Below are 16829 nucleotides of genomic sequence, written 5' to 3' on the forward strand. Positions count from 1 at the left end.
GCTGGGATCAGCACGACGCTTCGCTTGCGTCTGCGTGTGCATCAACAACGCCGCGTGCGTTTTTGAGGGCCCTAGGGCAGGAAACGTCGTTACTATTCAATGGTGCAGTATTAGTGAGGTGGAAGGTGTGTAAACGTAGCACTATTCAAGTTTGTTGCACAGGCTTTCTTTGTGGTGTCGTCAGGCAAAAGCGTCCTTCTTCACAGTGTTCACAGTAAAGGGGACGCTAGCCATACCTTAATTACGTCTTGTGCGATACACGGGGGGCGGGGAGGGGGGGGCATTTCCAGCGCCATTTAAGAAATGATTGTCGGCTCCTTCGAGTAGCCGTCCATTTGGAATTAAAGCTGAATAGCTCGGTAGGATAAGCGACAGCTGTAAGTGAATTAAAACGGTGTCTTTCGCTTGTGTTATGGGCGAAACCTCAGTGGTGGCTCAGTGGCCAATGGCGTTTGGCTGCTGACCGGAAAGACGCGGGTGCGATCCCGGCCGCGGCGGCCGTATTTCGATCGAGGCGAAATTCTAGAGGCCTGTGTACTGTGCGATGTCAGTGCTCGTTAAAGAACCACAGGCAGTTGAAATTTCTGGAGCTGTTCACTACGGCGTCCTTCATAGCTTGAGCCGCTTTGGAGGTCAAATTCCAATAAATTATTTTTCATAGGCGAGACGCAGGAACGCAGAAATTGGCTTTGTGGGTTTGGCCCAAGAACAGTATAAATAAAGTATATTTCGAGACGCGTGATGCCGTTGTGGCACAAGCGCGGCTCTGGAGCAGTCGCTCGCCGGCGTTCACTGCGTTCATTGGGGTTGGCAAAGCTGTCGACTTCATCAATTTTGAGGAAAGGAAAGTTGCATAACTCATTCCTTGGTTCAGTGGACACCTCAGTCGCGCGTTTAGCTACCTGACAGTAATGATAGAGATCTGCGCTGCATGCGTTGACAACGCTGTGGCAGAAACACGGCACTGGAGTGATTAGCGCGTTCGGCTACAGCTGGAGTTCCCAGGTTCGAACCCGGCCGCGCCGGTCGCGTTTCGATGCTTTTTTGTTTTGTTTTTAGAGCGTTGAAGGTCCCAAAGCGACTTAGGCTATGAGGGAATCCGTAGGGAAGGTATCGAAAAATTTAGACCGCCTGGGGTCGTTTACAATTAGCCTCTACAATTAAAAATGAAATTGAAATGAAAACTGGTTTTTGAGGAAAAGAAATGACGCAGTAACTGTCTCACATATCTCGGTGGAAATATGTGAGACAGTCACTGCGTCATTTTGGCGGTAGATTCTGGTGGTGGCCGATGAGTCGCGGTCGACTGGACTTTCGCTTGTCCACGGGAGGATCTCCGCTTGACGTTGTGCACTTTTTCGCGTCTTACGTCTAGGTCCCGCGTAACTGCCGTGTGCGAAATAACCCGGGCTCCGCTGAAGGCTCCGCGTTCAGCCAGGCTGACGCACCCGTATGGTTCGCTGACAGTCGGTGGTGGTGTGACATTTTTATTCGAACATCCTTTCTGTTAGGCGTTCAGTACATCCTGGGCCAAGGCGACGAGGGCACGTTGCAGTCTCAGATCCAGGGAGGCGAGCCAGATGGGCCACGGGGGGGGGGGGGGGGGGGGAGGATAGGCGGGGGACTGGAAGGCTGCGCGACACTGTGTAAGGCAGTGTTCTATGTCTGCATATGTGTGTGGACAGTTTTGGCCCGTGTACTGTGCGATGTCAGTGCACGTTAAAGAACACTAGGTGGTCGAAATTTCCGGAGCCCTCCACTATGACGTCTCTCATAGCCTTAGTCGCTTTGGGACGTTAAACCCCTTAAACCAAACCGAACCAGTTTGGGCACTGAGGTGTGGAGGTGTACCGGTATAGGTAAAGTTTGGCTGGTGTAAGAAGGAGATTACACTGTATTCGGCGAAGAATGCGAGCTTCACGGATCGAGAAGGATGGGTGCGGTGGCGGTAAATCAGCTAAATCCAATTTTTGCTGCGCGTAGTATCTGTCGACAGTACGTTTGTAAGCCCTGACCGCCTGCTCCGTCGGTGGGCTCGTCCATGAGATCCACGGCGCCCGGTGTATAGTTTCGCAGGCAAGCTGGTGAGCCAGCTCATTGCCGGGGATGCCCATGTGACCAGGGATCCACCGAAGGGTCACCGGTCGTCATCTAAGGCCGATCGAGTAGGGAAGGCCTCTTTCATGGAAGGCACGCAGAGCTGCCTGCGAGTCTGTATAGACAACGTATTGTGGGGAGGGGGGTAGGGTGGCAAAGTGTGTGATGGCATCGGCGATCCCATGTATTTCTAGAGATCGGACCTCGGCCTGCGTCACACGCCAGGCGTGAGAGCGTGTTCGATTCTTGCCGTGCACGTTGAGCGTCTTAACTCGGGGGCACACTGTGGCCTGTAGCCAGTCATCCGGCGTGCCGACGAGGACGCTGATATTCGGCTCTTTTCCTTGCGGGAGCCGTCGTGGCGACCCGCTTTGGTTGCGATTCTTGTACTCATGTCCCCCGAAAAGAGCGCCAGGTATTCACTGTTAACGTGAAAGCGTTAAGGCTTCCGTTCTGCAGAAATTCTGGCATCGTCAGCGGCGAAAAAATTTGAAAATTTGTTTTTGAGGAAAGGAAATGGCGCAGTGACTGTCTCACATCACGCTGAACACCCGATCTTTACAGCACGGTTCAAGGGTCCACCGACATGTGAGACAGTTACTACGCCATTTCTGCTTTAACGAAAAAGCAGTGGGCCCACTCGCCTCCTATAGGTCGCGTGACGTTGTGCCGTCATACGGTGACAACCTGCCCACCGAATTGAGATCAAATTGACGACCGGGGCAGGTAGCAGGTAAATAAGTGATTGGTGGGGAGAGATTGCTGGGGCACACAAGCCACACCGGTGGCTGCCTGTGCCATCGCAGGGCAGTCGTGCTGCACCACTGCGCCAGGAGTGGCATGAATGCACCCCGCGATCTATGGATCTAAAGCACAAAATGACCAATTGCGCATATACGGACAATAGTCGATTAACGCTATCGCATGAGGGCCCTCCAGTTTTTACCTGCTCTTTTCTTTTTGAGTCGGATCGGCGGGAGTTATTGCACAAAAGACTCACAAGAGACCAAGCCACCCCAGGTGGTGGAAATTTCTGAAGCCCTCCACTACGGCGTCCCTCATAACCTGTTTTGCTTTCGGATGTTAAACCCCCATAAACCATAACCTTGGAGGAGACTACAAGCACATATCCATGTCGTCAAGTATGTAGGAAAACATTCCTAACACAGTATGCATCGGGCCCCGCTGTGCTGGCTCAGTGGTTACGGTGCTCGGCTCCTGACTGGAAAGACGCGGGTTCGATCCTGGCCGCGGCGGCCCGTGTACTGTGCGATCTCAGTGCACGTTAAAGAACCCCAGTTGGTCGAAATTTCCGGAGCCCTTCACTACGGCGTCCCTCATAGCCTGAGTCGCTTTGGGACGTTAAAACCCAATAAACCAAACCAAACAGTATGCATCGGCATGTGAAAGGCGTGGGGAAGTGGATACACCCTACAACTATAAATGGCTGAGGCTTAGCTAAGGTTAAGCCTAGTCAGATGCGAAGCATATTGATGGCTATAGGCTTGGTAATACATGGCTTTCCTTGGTTGAATACTTGGTCATTTTAATACAACCACTAGAAGTGTAGCAAGGATTGCCGTGGCAGCTATATACGGGATCATCGGTGAATTCAATGCAGAGTGTACAACCGCTGCCCCAGCACCGGCTACAACATTATTCTTGGCACCCATGGAAAGTACACTGGAAACACCCTTAGTTATTCCACCACCGCCACCATTCCCTATAGACTATTGATGTACCCCCAGCAGCAGCAGCAGCTGTAGTACCGGCGGTTGTAGCAATATTTCCCCGCCTTTTCCGCCTCGTAAGTGCCCGGAGAGCGAGGCAAGCTCAGCTTTATACCGCTGCTGCAGCGTCACGTGGTCAGCGGCAGCGCCTCTGATGTGAAGCCTCCACCGCCGCGGCTGACCGCGCGAGCCGGCAGCCCATCTCTCCTCTGCTGTGACGTCATGTTGTCACGTGGTCAGCCGCCGCGCCTCTGATGTGCAGCCTCCACCGCCGCGGCCGACCGCGCGAGCCGGCAGCCCATCTCTCCTCTGCTGTGACCTCATGTTGTCATGTGGTGTCACGTGGTCACGCTAAAGGTCAATGGTAGCTCCACCGCCGCGCTCGACGGGCTGTAGTGTAGCTCTAGTAATATGCTTCGCATAAAATAGGGCTGTCTGGAAAACCCGAAACAATCCAAAATTAAAAATCAGTCATCCGAACAATGGGAGACGCTTCTGAGCAGCGTGAACGTGCAAGACCATATTCTGCTGGTTGAGCGCGCGACGCTGACCGCGAGCGCCAATGGTCTCCGAACCAGGAAAGACCAAGCAATGCCCAAGTCACCATCTTCTAATCAATCCCCTCTTTGTTTGCGGAAATAAAGTTTGATTCATCATTCATTGTTGTAGGTTGTCAGCGTAGGCCTGTTCTCTCTCCGCCGACGCGGTGGCTCGGTGCTTATGGCGCTCGGCTGCGACCCGAAAGACGCAGGTTTGATCCCGGCCGCGGCGGTCGAATTCAGAGGCCCGTGTACTGTCCGATGTCAGCGCATGTTAAGGAACCCCATGGGGAGGATATTTCCGCAGCCCTCCACTACGGCGCCCCTCATAGCCTAAGTCGCCTTGGGGCGTTAAACGCCCAAGAACCGTAAACCATTTTCTCTCTGCGTAGCTGGGCCGGTGGACTTGCGCTTTCGTTTCTGCGCAGGGTCCCCCGTGTTAACCTGCGGTCTCATCTTCGTCTTCATTTTGCATTAAGGCGAAAGTCTTTAATGCCTCATCCTTGTCGACTGAAGATGCTCAGCAGAGGTGTCACGCTTTTGGACGGGTGTCCACCCAGATATGCGAGACAGTTACTGCGCAATTTCCTTTCCTTAAATACGATTTCCATTTTCTTCATTCCGGCCCCTTCTTTCGATCCCGCTTCCTCCCTTCCGCTACAAAGAGATGACGGGTGTCAGCCGAGATATGTGAGACAGTTACTGCGTAATTTCCTTTCATCAAATGCAATTTTCAATTTCTTCATTACGGCCAATCATCTTTCTTCTTTCACTCCGACTTCCTCCCTTCCTGTACTGCGCGGTTCAGGAGTCCACCGAGATGACAGAGAATTACTGCGCCATTTCCTTTCCTTAATAAGCGTTGCGTTCTTCCATGGACTACCTGGCAGCGCTACAACACGCTGTCGCGTTCCGCTCCTAAAGGCAAAGCTTATGCGGTATTAATTAGCAGTTAATTAGTATTTAGTCGTTAATCAGTAATTAGCCATTTATTAGTAATTGTTTATTACTTAGTAATTAGTACTTCATTATGTATGACGTCATCGAGTGAAGATGTCACCAGTGCCACAGAGGCAGTCAAAGTGGTGGGGAATCACTTTCGCCTCTACGCACTTGACAGTCAAAGCGCCCCCTGAATTTTGCTCCGTGTTCCTTCGCTCTTCCACCGCGGCAGCAATTTCTTTGGCTGCCTGCGTTCCTGACCGCGTCCCGTCTCTGTTGTTTCTTTTGTTTGTTGTTTCAATTGTTCACCCTTTGTCTTTCCTAAGTTCAGTGGGGCTGGACACCTGATCTCTCTTTCTGGGTCGATGGGCTCTTGTGCTCTTTTTAACTTTACCGTTTCTTTTAGCGCGAGAGCGTTAGTAGCCCGATGTCAGGTCAAATTGTCCGGCGCCTCGATGGCGACCGTTTGGAGCCTCGCAGAAGGAGCACCCGGAGCAGCCGGAGCACCCGCAGCAGCTAGCCGCTCCGGCAATCTAGGTGCCTCCTAGGTCACATTACCTTGTGGCGTGATCAGAACCTGCCTACCGGATTTTGAGCGAACTGCCCACCGTGACAGGTGAGAGCTAAATTAAATACTGGTTGCGACAGGCTTCTCGAGGAGGGCACCCTGAGCCTCACAAGCCCCACAGGTGGCAACTGCGGTCGTCGCAGGGCAGTGGCGCATCGCCTAACAGCTGCACCACTGCGCGAGTGGTGGCATGAGAGCTCTGTGGGACCTATGAGTGCACGGAATAACCGATTCCGCAAACATGGCGGTGAACCCACTAACACTGCCGCCTGATATTCTCAAGCTGTTTCATTGTCTCCTGAAGTTTTAAGGCGGAAGCCTTTAATGCCTCATCGTTGTAAGCAGGAGCTGTCGACAGAAATGTCACGCTTTTCAGTTGGTCGAAACGGTCGTGACGTCACAGTGCGCGAATTTCAGATGGGGCCAATTGTACTTTCGCTACTAACCATGCAACCAATTAAAAGATTGTGCTTCAAGTAAGTTTGACAAATTACTTAACCAATTACTTACTTAACCAATTAGTATAACATTTCTAGTCAGACCAGGTAAATAAATAAAACCTAGCCGAGCTTCGGAATCGAACCCCGGTCTCCGGAGTGCGAGTCGAGCACGCTACCACTCCGCCATGCCAGCTCGATGGTTCGGAATGCACAAAGGTGCGTCTAGTGAATACGGTGTCTTCGTTCACTCCCATCTTCCTGCCTTCCCGTTACGGCGAGGTTTAGGTGTCCACTGAGATATGCGAGACAGATACATTTCCTTTCCTCAAAAACCAATTTACCGACGAGCAAGGCGTATTTATCTGCGTTTCAGATTGGTCCAAATTGTGGTGACGTCACCGCGCGCTAAATTTGACGGGTGTCCACCGAAATATGTGAGGCAGTTACTGTGCAGCTTCCTTTCCTCAAATGCAATTCTCGACTAGTGTCTACTGAGATATGTGAGACAGTTAATGCGTATTTCCTTTCCTCAAATACAAATTTCATTTTCTTCATTACGGCCCCTCTTTCTTCTTTCACTCACACTTCCTCCCTTCCTGTACGGTGCGGCTCAGGTGTTCACCGAGATGACAGAGAATACAGCCCCATTTCCTTTCCTCAAAAGGCGTTGCGTTCAAAGGACAACGCATCGCGCCGAACGGGTGGAGGCGTTCCTTGGACTCCGTGGCAGTCCTACAACACGCTGTCGCGTTCTACTCCCAAATGCGAAGCTTAAGCGTCATTAATTGGCAGTTAATTAATGCACAAACAAAATATGTAGTGAACAATCGCGTAGCAGAATGCAGCACTCAGGCTTTCGCCTTTCACCAGTTTAGCCGCTAAAGTTCCTCGTAATTTTTTTCGTCTTTTTGCCGCCGCGTGCTCCTGCTACAAGCGATCGCTGACGGGATGGGCTCTTGGCAGCGATTGCATTGTATGTGCCCAGTGTTGCGGTGCAATAAGTACTCCCAATGCGTTCAACATTAAGGCCCCCTGAAAGCCTATTGCCAGTGCCGGACCTGTGGCCTAGCGGCTAGCGTGTTCATCGCGGGTGCTTCGATGCAGCTTGCCCGGTGTGTCAGGAGCCCAGGTTGGACGCGCGCAGGTCTGGCCGGGGCGCCTCTTGCCTCTTGATTGGCTCTCCTGCCGTCTGGAGCGGCACGGGGGCACGACAGGTCTCCGCAGGGCTTCCCAGGGTTCACCCTAACGGGAGAGTTAATTGGAACGGGAAGCTCGCGACGGAGTATCACGCAGGTGGCAATGCGCCCTGTTAGTATTACGAAGCAGTGCTAAGGCTCTCTAATTTTGCCGCCGTTCCCGCACTTGATTATGGCCTTAGTGCGTAACCTCCATGGCAAAGGATTGACGCCAAGAGGTTGTAATTCTTATCCCTACCCGCTCCTAGCGCCACTGAGTTTTGATGAGCCTCTGGCGCGCTTTGTGGAATTGTCGGTATTTACGAAGCGTGTCAAAGGCGGTAAATCGTACGGTCACGTGCTCGTAAATAGAAACGGGATCGCAAGAGAACCTTGTGCGAAGTGGGTTGTGTGACCCGGCAACCTTCCGCCCCCATTCTACTGCTTGTGATCACGTGGCACAGCTGTTGGGTCTCAGAGAGGAAGCTCTTTTGATGGGTGTGGTACTGTTGTGATTGCTACTTTTCAGCACCGAGAAAGGGCAGCTTGTTTTAAATTTTTTTTTCTGTTTACTAAGCCATGCACACTCGAACTCAGGCATTTTTTCCGGATTTTTAGGCATGAAGTTTTAACCGCAAACGGTGCACTCAAAGGTTGAGCCAAAGGCATCTTGAAGCATTCACTGCATCCTGCAGTGTGGGTAGTGTGTGGGCTCTATTCAAATGGACGCACTGCACCTGCCCCACCCCGAGTAAGTGCAGCAGCACTAGTGCTAGGCTGTCATGAAGTCCAGAGCTGAGTAACAGCGCCCAGGCAGCGATGCCGCGTCATACCTACGTAGATCCTTCAACCTCTTTCCTGGCGACGCCGTAAAAGTCGGACTCTATACTTCATACCATGTGACGAGATGGCAAAGATGATTTCGCAGTTTTGGCCTAGTGACACCATGCAATTCAAGGTCTGCAGCCACTAGCTTGGAGACGCCGCGCCTAAAGGCCGAGGGTGCAAGCTAAGCCTATGCACTAAACCCCCTTCCAGCCTCCCCAGAGACACTGGTCCTCCGGCCTTAGAAGGCCGTGGGTCACATCGAAAAGTGCTAGAAGATGGCATCGTTACAAGGTCTACCGAACATTGTCACATCATTCCGTCTATCAAATTTCCTTCTTTCTTCAGTTGGGTTCGGAGTGGGTGCTTCTAAGCTATGCTTTTGTTTTACAGCGTTCGTTTTACTTGGTATTTATAAGCTTACTTGTTGCTCATTAAATCTGTGGTGCTATCGAATCTCATTAAGTTCACTTCCTTCGTTCATGCAAGATCATGACAGCATAGTGAGAGAAATATCACCCCTCCTCCGAGAACCCGTTTACCCAGCAGATCTTCTGTCATCCTGACCGAATAGTATTCATTCAGACAATTAATGAATCCTCCCGTAATTAATGGTCAGCCTGTGAAGCAACATGTGGACTCGACGCTGATTCCATTCGTTTGTTTTTGCTTTCCGTCATTTCCTAAAGCAATGCCCCACCCCAGGTTCAACAATTGCCGTTAGCTCAAGCCCCAGGAAAGGAGAGCCTTGGCGTCGCTTCAGCCACTGGCGAATTCTGATGGGAAGTCACCATCCTCGCTTGATGGCCATATTACCGAGTGCGGCACCGTTGTTGCCCTTACCAAAGCAGGCTGTATAGATTTGGCGATCACTGGCTCCTTACGTGGTTCCACAGATTTGGTCATGCGAGCGCATCACGTGTGCACTGGGGCACCTTAAAAATCTCTGCGCTACAGTTTTTAGAGCGCCGATCTCAGGCGCGCGTTTCTGTATTCTGCTTGGTAGTTGGCGTCGGCGCTGTCGGCATTGGCGCTGTCGGCACTGGAGCTACCAGTGTAATCGGTACCAGTGTACTGTAGCGCTCGTGTCCTGTCTTCACCTTACCTGTGTCTTGTGTTTCGCGCTACGTTTTTCGAAGATGCAATTGCTCCGACTAGCCCAGTTCAGCTTACTTGTGTAATCGGTTTTCCTATTATTAGGAGAATGAACCCCCACCTTCCTGGTGGCGTTTCAATCCCATGGCACTTGGAAAGTACCACGAGAACATCCTGAAACGGGGCTAGCAGCGTAAAATACCACCTACCAGCAGTGGCAGGTGGCATACCAAGGGATGCTCCTGGAAGGTGGCAAGTTTCATGTCAGGAGCTTTGGCGGCTGGCATGTCAAGAGCTGCTCTGAAATCTGTCTTTACTATCACAATTGTAGGTCAATTTATTCTGTCGAGTGTTCCTGCCTAGACTGTGCAGCTATAATACGAGGATGTTGTTATATAGTGGTGAAGGCAGCGCCATTGGGTGAACTTGCGTCCCGATACAAAATGCTCTATTGAGGCGAGATCAGCATGTGTGCTCCACGGCCGTTGAAAATCAGAATGCTGGCCGTGTTTTTTAGACGCATTAAGTTAAAACACGAAAGCAAACTTACGAGCGGAGAGGCTAAAGCACCCACGACAACCTAGAATATCGTACACACTTCCCCGTTTGTCATTCGCAGTTCCAGAGAGCTCTGCTTGCCTCTCTGCTAACATACAAAAAGTTTGAGGCCACCTGCAGGCAATGATAACCAAGAAAGATGAAAAAACAAATGCTATTGAACAAAACTAATGTATGCTCCTCTTTTACAGTACAAAATCGATATCGGTAGGAGTTCGTGCACGTGTTAATGCAGAGTATCACGAATGCTACGCGAAACAGAAATATGTTTTGCATACACTGAGAATGCTCAACAAAGATGACACTTTCCTTTTCGCAGATTGTATCGGACTGACCAACATCGCAAAGTGGACCACTCTGGGTGACTAGCATATGCGTCGACATGGCTGACGTGTGCGCATATTTGCGGACGGGAACATGCGGCCCAGTGACTCCGAAGCAACCGGCGGCACTTCTTTTGCTCCTCATGAGTCAACATGGACGACCCAAGCTCACAGTGCCGTACCAGACACAACCACAAATACACAGCCAGGCTCGTCGAACACACTTTTAATAACCACGAGCCATACAACCGTAAGGAAATGCGCAGATTAATAGCAACACGTATGCAGCGACGAGCAAAACACACTGATGGGACACAAGACCCAGTAAGGACACACCAGGGAAAACACGACTGACACTCCCCGAAACACAACCTACAAAACTAAAACACGCGCAGGCACAAGACGCCACCAGGCGTTTGCCATGCAACACACCACGGTTGACCAGCACCAACGACTCTTCGGCACTCGCTAAAAAGCATCCGCCGCGTCGGTCCCGCCAACAGGTCAGACAGCAACCACTGCTACATCATATCGCTGGCTGAAGGTTTTCGGTGTGGCAGCCCTTCTATATTCATCGTGTCAGACCAACAGTCGTCACCCCGTCCCGACATCACGCCCGTAGGGCAGCCGCTGTCCCTAATGACAAGTCTGCTCACGTATGGCCTAACATCGATTCTACAGACAGAGCATTGACGCCTTCATCTACACTCCGGCGACTAGAACATCGCCGGGCAGTTGAAGCCCGCACATCCTTCCTCCCATGGTGATGACCACCATTGTGGATGCCATGTAGATTCCAGCTAGTAATTTAAGCTTGAGTAGGACTTATATTCAAGAACAAATCGTGTAGACCATTGAAGGCTCACAACAAGAGACACTGGTCTTGTTAACAACTAAACAAAATAAGCATATAATTCTAAAGCGTCCAAATCGCCTCGTCCAAATCAGCGCTGTTTTTTCTCATTTCGTCCACAGTTCCATACAGACCTGGAAGATTTCTGGTGGCGCTACTGTTATTCCTCATGCTTAAGTTTCTAGCAGTAGCCGCAACATTCCATGCACTAACACAAAACGCACAGCCACCGCGTCCCCGTCACAAACGGTGAACGCGCGCCCCAACAGTACCCAGAACTTTACTACTGACTACAGCACAATTACCATAGCTGCACGTAAGACCGCACAGACTCCGCACTTGGCACACTACAACAGGCGAACCACCGAACAACAGCTGTAGAAATACAACCAGCCAGACGAGGTCTAGAGCGCCCATTGCAACTGACGGATAGATGGTTCAAGATAACATTACGCCATTAGTATGACGACACCAACATCCAGATGAGAGTAACCACACGACTTCAGATATTTACGTTTGTCAGTCACGCCCGAACGCTAGACCTTCAGCAAAACCAGGACAGGCGTAGCCACGACTTGCAGGATTTTCTCAATGCTGCACTAGCCATAATACCTTAATAACCACGCAGAGGAAACATGCCTGTGGAGAAGACAAGAAGCATGCACCACGGCACCAATGACGACAACCGCGACAGCCACAACCGCAAGCTCCCAGACAAGTGTAGTAGCGAGTGCACAAATTTCAACAGCAGCAACTAAATGCGGTCCCTCAGCCCGACAAAGTCCAGCACGTTCCGACTGAGCACATCTAGTCACCTGCGCAGCAAAAACAAGTCTTACATATCTTCGACCTCAACCCCGAAAGACAAGACAATTGTGGTGAGTACACTCGGTAATAACCAGGATAACTCTGGTCTCTCAGCCGTCGATGGAGGCAAAATTCTAGAGGTCCGTGTACTGTGCGATGTCAGTGCGTATTAAAGAAGGTGATCGAAATTTGCGGAGCCCTTCACTACGGCGTGCCTCGTGTCCCGAGTTGCTTTGGGACGTTAAACCCCATAAACCATCGGCCCATTGAACAACGTAATCTTCGCCACACTACTGGCTCTCGCAAAATGTTCCAGTGACGTTTCAATACGGTCTCTCACGGCAAGTTTTAATTAGGGAGGCTTCAGCGGTACCTCACGGGCGCACACCTCATTTTAGATAACGAAGCGCCTGCCGCTATTTGTCCAGATTGTGGCCAAGTGAGCCTTTTAGTTCACAAGCAAAGCGCAACTTCGTTTTTGGGTGAAACATGGGCAAGTTCGCGTCAACTTTGGCACTGAAACTGCTCCACATCGCGGTATGGGTACTCGAGTATAGGAGTTGGATCTTCCTGCGGTGAATTCATTATCAGCCTCACTACTCCACTGCAGGACAAAGTCATCCAGGTTAACCCTCTGAATAACCTTGTCCTGTGCCAGCTGTGGCCGCCTCACATACGCAAGCTTACTAATCTCATGACCAGATTATTCACTGCCGCCCTCCGGCTACGCTTGCCTGCTCTTGGAATCCACTGCGTTAGCCATAACGGCCATCGATTATATTGCCCTGCATGGCTTCCACTGCCCATGTCCGTTTCTCTCTCATGATATCTACTAGGGTGTGATTAACTTGCATTTGTTCCCTGACCTACTCCGCTCTATACCTGTCTTTGAACGTTAAAAAAGCTGGACGTTGAAAGGGAGCTACGGGAAGGAAATTAAGTTCGCCGCATTGTCACAACTCAAGTTCAACCTTGTTGTCAAGCATCTATGTTTCTGCTCCTTAATTGAGTGCTAACAAAAAAATCTCTGCCTCTCCCGTAACCGAGAGTAGAGTAAGCATGAAATGTTTACGGGCCTAATGTCATCTCGGTGGACACCCGAACCGCACCGTACAGGAAGGGAGGAACGCCCCCACCCGTTCAGCGCGATGCCTTGCCATTTGGTTTTTTGAGGAAAGGAAATGGCGCAGTAATTCTCTGCCATCTCGGTGGACACCCGAACCGCACCGTAAAGCAAGGGAGGAACGCCACCACCCGTTCGGCGCGATGCCTTGCCCTTTGAACGCAGCGCTTCTCCCCCGGGCCCCTGTGCACCTGCGCAGCTTTGCTTCGATGCGCGAAGCCCCTAAGAGATCACGTACGACAACGAAGTGTACGTGGCATTTATGTGCTTTCTGCAGGCGTTATTAGAAATCGGAAATTATAATTCCGTGCATTATCAAACGCACAGCGCGACTGATATCTTGATAAACATTGAGAAGGCACTGGCAGCAGTTATTTTTTGTGACTCGTTTGGAGACCAACCGTTGCTTGCATGCCGGTCGCGTAGGAGGGCTTAGAGAGTCTCGTTAAATCTCGTTAAGTCTCGTACGGTGCCCGGATGTTCTCGTTTCAGAGCCCGGATGACTGGAATTCAGTGCCCGGATGACTCGATTTCAGTGCCCGGATGACTCGATTTCAGTGCCCGGATGACTCCATTTCAGTGCCCGGATGACTCGATTTCAGTGCCCGGATGACTCGATTTCAGTGCCCGGATGACTCGATTTCAGTGCCCGGATGAGTGGATTTCAGTGCCCGGATGAGTGGATTTCAATGCCCGGATGAGTGGATCTCGGTCTCGGCGTGACGTCACCACACTGCCGACAACGGGGGCTAAAAGCATTTCATGCTTAATACAGCTGTTATACCATTTGCTCTTGAGAGGATACTGATAAACTGCCATCCTTTAGGCGGGGTGTGCGGATCAGAATGCAAAAGTCGCGAAAAAATTTGATTTTTGAAAAGTGTACTTTCTGGTATCTCCAACACTGTTTCTATGTTGTACTGAAATATTTCACCCAAAAATAAACTTTAAGCACTCCAACTAAATATATTTGAAGGCATCTACACATATACAGTGTGTGCTGGCTTACTACTTCCAGGCTTGTTTTATCGAAAGTTTGTTTTGCGCTTAATACCTTGCTCGTGGAAAGCTTAGCACAGCAATGGGTTCATAGATTTTTACCCCGTTTTCTTTTTTAGAGCGCAGCTCTTTGGCGTCCGTTCCTGGGTTTCGCGTCGGCGTCGGCGTCGGCGTCGGCCTCGTAACCAGCTCCGCCCCCAATGTCACGCTTTTCAATTGGTCGAAATGCTCGTGACGTCACAGTGCGCGAATTTCAAATGGGGCCAATTGTACTTTGGCTAGTAACCATGCAACCAATCAAAGGGATAGTATAGTGATGCTGCAACTACGTTAGACTGAGTTTAGTTAATTGCTTAATTAATCAATTAGCCTGATTAATATAGAGGAGAATGAAGAGGTCAGAAGAAAAGAAAAGAAAGACGCGCGCCGCAGCGACAACAGCGTCCGCGGAAGGAGACGCTGCTGAAAAAAACATAAGTACAAAGCCGCGTTCCCTCCACCACCACGCACTTCCCCACTCAGTAAGACGTTGCTCGTTTCATATACGTTGTGTCGAACATCCTAGACAGTTCCAACAATTGACAGGTTAATGACAGAACACGACAGATAGAAATACAATAATATAAATATGAAATAGCCTAATTAACCTTTCTAGTTAGACCGCATAAATCAATAAAACCGAGAACGAAATTGGTCGAGTTGGGGATTCGAACCAGGGTCTCCGGAGTGCGATACGAGCACGCTAGCCACTTCGTAATGCCAGCTGAACGGTTTGGAATGAACAAAGGCGCGTCTAGCTAATACGGCGTCTTCGTTCACTCCCATCTTCCCCCTTTCCCTTACGGCGAGGTGCAGGTGTCCACCCAGATATGCGAGAGAGATACATTTCCTTTCCTCAAAAAATAAATTTACCGTCCAGCAAGGCGTACAGCCGAATTGGCGATGGCGTTCTGTGGACTCCCTGGCAGCGTTGCAAGACGCTGTCGCGTTCCACTCTTACAGGCGAAGCTTAACATGTTAACCACACATCAGTAACACACGCAGACAGCCAATGGACGCGTCATTCTCTGGCAGCACTTGATTTATCATTCACAACCACATTCTTAACGTACGCTCCCTTGCCGCACATGCCAAGGACGTACACCACGATCACATTCTGCGCCATTCCTCTGTACTTTGCTTTGCTGAAACCTGGATGGATCCCGAAGACCCTCTCGAAATCATAGATTTCCTATACTGCTGTGGTGCTCGCAGAGACCACAACAGAGCGGCGGGAGTCGCTATCTACTTGCGCACAGGTCTCTCTGCAATACCAGTCGAAATGTTTGGCACGTCACATGAAGTTGGCGAACTGTGCGCCGCAAAGTTGCCCAACGGCTTGCTGGTAGTAGCTGCCTACTTCGCCCCTACCGCACTCACGAAAGAGGTCGTGCACTTCCTGCAACTCGCATTAACCGTCCATCGATCCACACCGATGTTAGTAGTGGGGGACTTTAATGTTGACATAAAGACTAACAGCAATTTCCTAACACTTATGCGGGAGAACATCCCGTTCCTCTCGCTCGTAACGCGTCCCACGGCTGTGACAACCTCGCGAGGCACTTGTATAGATCTCGTCTTTGAGAATCAAGCATTGGTGTACCAAGTCGAACATATATCAGTCTATTTCTCCGACCACAAAGCTTCCTTCATGACTGTCAAGAACTGTTAGTGGAGTCTTTGTTAAAGGAATACGTGTGAAAAATAAAAAAAAAAAATTCTGTGATAGCGCATACATGTGTTGCTCGATTTCTTTGCCTCAATCTATCGAAAAGGTGAAACAGCTTATTTGCTGCGCTCAAATTTCGCATTAGGAAGTAACGTAATCGTCGGTAATTTTTTGTTGTGATCATTGAAATGCGGTCTGCGCCGAGACAGTCTAAGATTTATCATTTAGGCTCACATTCTTTTATTACATGGTAACTAAAGTATGTGTAATGAGACGACTCGCACAATTAGTGTGGACGGCCGGTCTATGTTCGAGCGGTGCTGCTCAGCAGGCCAGCGTTCGCAAGCGCGCACACGAGCTTCGTCAGCTTCGTCTTCTGTCTTCTTCCTCTCCTTCGTCGGCGATAACTGCTGGGGCAGCAAAACCCAACTCTCTTTCATGTGATACATTCTAAAAGTAAACAGAAGGTGCATATTGTGTCCCCTGGGATGCACGTTAAAGAACCCCAGGTGGTCGAATTTTCCAGAGCCCTTCAATAGCTTGAGTCGTTTTTGGACGTTAAACCCCATAAACCAAACCAAACCTTTAAAAACAGAGCAGAGAAATTTAAAAAGAAAATTGAGTAGAGTCTATTCTTGATTTACACCACACTTCTTAATAAATATTAAAAGCATTTACAGAACTGTAGCCTGTTTTTGTCATACTAGGCTTTACACAAGTAACATGGAGACAGTACAAAAGCAATGATAAAAGAGAACCTACTGAAGCTACCATTGCGAATCTTTATATTTGATTGTTTGATGCTGTTTTAAGCAAATCTGCCAAATTTCGTCGCTCTAAGAACAAATACTGAAAAGTCACCATCGATCCCTCCTTCAACTCTTAAGCCGAAAGTACCTGCCGAATGCACTTCACCCTATCCTTAACCCATTAAGGACCGTTTTTTTTTCGGTTTTCTTGAAGTGGATGTTATATTTTAACCCAATTCCATACACATAAGTCCCATGGAAAAAACTATGGCTGTTGTGTTATTAGTTCAGGAAATAT

Source organism: Amblyomma mixtum, chromosome 7 (assembly GCF_055824585.1).
Source record: "Amblyomma mixtum isolate Tamu chromosome 7, ASM5582458v1, whole genome shotgun sequence".
Classification (NCBI taxonomy): Eukaryota; Metazoa; Arthropoda; class Arachnida; order Ixodida; family Ixodidae; genus Amblyomma; species Amblyomma mixtum.